The 4474-nt window shown below is 31.6% G+C and overlaps 1 pseudogene; it reads right to left on the bottom strand.

Moving 5' to 3' along the window:
- Positions 1–278: 278 nt before the first annotated feature.
- On the bottom strand, positions 279–4291 carry LOC110113662 (annotated as a pseudogene).
- Between the last annotated feature and the right edge of the window lie 183 nt (positions 4292–4474).

Raw genomic sequence — 4474 nt, 5'->3', positions numbered from 1 at the left:
TGCAATTCCTCAAGCCTTTTAATGAAAAAAGCAATGCACCCACAAAATTAGCAAAGAAATGTTTATGATAAAAGCAATTAAAAAGGCTTAGCTTCACAACAACAACATAAAAAAGTTGTACAAGGAGCTGGAGTATTTCAAAATTTTTAAGACACGCAACAACCATTTTAAATAAACCATTTCAAAACTTCTAAAAAGTACAACATCAATTATTTAAAATGCACGCACACGGAGGGAGATATAAAAATATAGAAAATATAGAATAAGTGAATAAGAACTTACTTTGTAGAAGCCAAAACAGTTTCCAATGCTTCTCTATCTCGAAGATCAAACTGCAGAAAGAAAAAAAAATTACCACAAAATTTAAATTGAAGCATAAATGCAAGAAACAGTCGTCCAAAGATGTATAAATTATGCCAAGATGAAAATGGAGGTTATTCACCAGTTCAAATGACATGAAGGCTAGAATAATGAAATCAATCAAAGTAATCTAGCAAGCAACATTCCCTTACCAAAAGTTATAATAGAGCTTAATAATACCATTTGACCCTACTCAAACTTAACTTTTTAGACAAACACATATTAGAACATCATAGAGGAAGAAAAAGAAGAAATTACAGCACGCTTGATCGCAGAGCTGCATAGATTATAGAATACATAAATTTACAGGCTTTAGGAGAGAATAAAAGTATAGGCAGACCTTTAACCACAAGGAAAGGCATACAACCTAAATCAAGATCAGGACAAAAGAATGTTAACAAAACATATCTTTTAAATTTATTATGAAAAGAAGATAAAATGTACCACAGTGAGCAAACAATGAGCAAAGATACTTGCCTAATTATGTTATTATCGTCAATTTCTATTGTTGACTTAAATAAAGAATCAATCATTTCAACTTTGGATGTTTGCGTCCTTACCGATGACATATTCTTCAAAATAATTGGTCACCGCCTCGAACTAACAAACTATCATGATGAGTGGAAAGAAAAAAGTAGAACTTGAACATTAATGTGTGACAGCTAAGATCACAAACATGTTAAGTAGAGCTAAAATTTATAAAACATTATTTAAGATAACATTGTTCTAACTTTAAACTCTATCAAGAATTTTTTAGAGCAAAAATAAGATTATCAGCAGGAAGTTTAGTTCTAATTTGCTACAACATCTCTTCTACTCTTATAGGAAGAGGTGTCACGACCCGACCCGACGGAGACGGATCCCGCCCGAGCCGGACCGCGACAAAGCCTTTTTATCCAGGATCTGGCTTTGGAATTGGTTCCTGAACTGAATCTTCCAATTACTCAACTCAACAGACACACAACCACAGAGCTACTATTTATCAAATAAGGTAATTTGCAAAATGATAAATGCAAGAAATGATACATATCAAGCAAATCAACAATATGAATAGATATGTGAAAATGACAATTACAAAACATAGAAAAAAGTAGAACTTGAACATCAGTGTGGGACAGCTAAGATCACAAACATGTTAAGTAGAGCTAAAATTTATAAAACATTATTTAAGATAACATTGTTCTAACTTTAAACTTTATCAAGAATTTTCTAGAGCAAAAATAAGATTATCAGCAGGCAGGAAGTTTAGTTCGAATTTGCTACAACATCTCTTCTACTCTTATAGGAAGAGGGGACCTCCAGATGGAAAGATTCTCTTCAAAATAACCAAAGGGTTGCTCAACAAGCTGCCAAAGCAGTAGGAAAATAAGGTAATTTGTAAAATGATAAATGCAAGAAATGATACATATCAAGCAAATCAACAATATGAATAGATACATGAAAATAACAATTAGAAAACATACAACTCCTTTCATATTTCCACATTTGATAAGGCCCCTTATGAGATTGTTAATATAACACTGAGGAAAAAAGTTGACAATAGCCAATCACTCTACTTTGGCACATGCCATCAATTTCTAGAGAAATAAATAAATACTTGAGAAAGAAACAAATTGGGTTATAAGATAGTGAATTACAGTATAAAATATGCACCTAAGAAAACCTTATTATTTAAATTCCATCGACCATTTTTGGGGAGAAAATATTCACCATTTTCAATCTTCAACTATAGAGAAGAAGAGCACATTTATTGAAGTGATGAATTGCATTTAAGTTGATGTGAACCAACAAAGCGCAAGACAATTATGATGAATATGCAAACCTTGGGAGCCTGCAACACAACCATCAACTTGAATTCAAATTTTTCATATTAGATTGACGGACCTGGTCAATTTTCTTACACCTCTACTGCAAATATTAATTTAAGACATGAAACATAATGCTACTTGAGTTGTATATGAGAGAAAAAGAAAAATACAACAACTCAATTATATTACACTAAAAATAAAATAAGAAAAAAAATACAACCACATAAATTCGCACTTAAATATTTTGTTGATGCTTTGAATTCAATAGAAAGCATAAAAACACTCAAAAGTTCCAGTTTCAGCTGTTGTCATCATCCAAATTAATTTACATGTATTAACTTATGACATGAGGTGGACAGTAAGTGGAGAAGATTTCCTCAAAGTGTCACATGAACTGTAAGAAAGAATTTTAAAAGCTACTCATTAATAGCATTAAAAAAGGATGCTGCAGTAGCTGACGAATGGAAAAGATTCATTTATAGTCATCTTATCAGGAATAGATGTGGAATAAACATCATATGAAAATGATATTCAGTAAATAAAATATTTAATAATTTGTGCAAGAAAATTCTACGTATGGCATCATAGTGGTCCATCATTGTGAAGATAACGGTTAGGGAAACAATTTGGTGAATGGTATTCCTCTCAGCACACAAAATAAGTCTCGTTAGATGGATGTGAAATGGCATGTCTATGGTGGTACATGGTATTACATTAATGATTTTTTTGTGCTCTTAGTTAAGCACCATACCAATAAGCTAATTATTAACCGAAAGTAAGTGGTGATAGACAGAAAGTTTGGCATGATAGCTAAAGAAATGATAGAAATTAATAAAGAAGAAAAAAAAAAAGAAATAAAACAGTGGGTCATTTCAAGAAAAAATACTATACCTGTCTCCATGAGGGCTTCTACCTTACAGTAAAGCCTTTTATTTTTAGTTCTACGATTTTCATTAAGATCAACCTCCCTCAAGTTGCTATCACTCCTTGATGAAGAAAGCCCAGTATAAATTCTGAGGTTGCTTCAGCTTCTGAAATTTCCATTCATAAGGGAAGAAAAACCTTGCAAAAGCAACTGCACATATAGAAAGAAAAAATGACTCACACAGAAAAATAAAACAAGAAAGGAGGGGAAAATACCCTTGGATATGTTGGCAAGCTGTTCATGAAGGCATTACAGCTACTAAAAAATAAAATGGAATTAGGATATTATTTCTTCAAAATAAGGACATTAAAACTGTATTTTTTTAAAACTATTAAAATATAAAGAAAATTTCATAAATAATTAAAAAACACAACATGAAACTCTTCATTGCAAAAGTTCTTTATATAAGAAGAAGCTCACCCAAATCTTTCATAAACTTGCCATATTCATATATTTATTGTAGTTGGTAAGTCGGATGCCATCACGTGATATCTAAATAGATAGCATACTCTATCTGGAATGCATTATGTCTAAGTCGTTAGACTAATAATGTTGTCCAAGAGAAATGTCTGTTATTATTCTTGCTATTGTTTCTAAAGGAATCAAAATGACAAAACACTGGTTTTGCAGACCCAAATATTAAAACATGAACAAAATAAGTTAGAAAGTTAATTAAATTATTTTATCATTCGTATATAAGAACATCAGATTCTCCTACTCAAGAAGAAACATAGAGGCTAATGTTATATAAGGAAAGCTAATAGAATTAGATGAACCAAAACAGACATCTATTTTCTAGATACAATAGCTTCATGTGCAGGTCACTAGCCAGTAATGGTGATGCCACAGCCTAATACCAAGCCAAGGGATTCCTTCTAATCTCCCTCTCTAAAATGTTAATGCAAAACCTGTCTTTATTTGACTCCTGACCCTGTTCTATTTTAGCATGATAATCTTTTGTCTGTATCAATCTTCTACATATACTAACAACACACTGGCCATCTCCAGTTGTTTCAGAAGCAGAAGCTCCCTTGGTTAGAAGGGACACAATGACCGCTGGTTCTTAATGCATAGCAGAAATATGAAGAGGAGTATAGCCTCTATCATTCTTTAGATTAACATAGGCCAATCTCATATCCAAATTTTTTGCAATAACTTTGGAATCACAGTATGTTGTTGCGTAATGGAGAAGCATCATCTAATGTTATGCCAGAGAAATAGATGTTATTTGAACAGTCGAACAAGTTAGTTGGTTGACAGATAAAAAATAATAGCTAATTTTGGATTCATTATAAATATTAATAACAAGTTGAATATATAAAAAAAGTACAGAAAATAACAGAAACTAACAAACCCAAGTAATTCAAAGAAGAAGAAAAAA

The sequence above is a fragment of the Dendrobium catenatum genome, unplaced genomic scaffold, assembly GCF_001605985.2.
Source record: "Dendrobium catenatum unplaced genomic scaffold, ASM160598v2 original_scaffold_6507, whole genome shotgun sequence".
Lineage (NCBI taxonomy): Eukaryota > Viridiplantae > Streptophyta > Magnoliopsida > Asparagales > Orchidaceae > Dendrobium > Dendrobium catenatum.
This window is presented reverse-complemented; position numbering and strand designations above follow the sequence as displayed.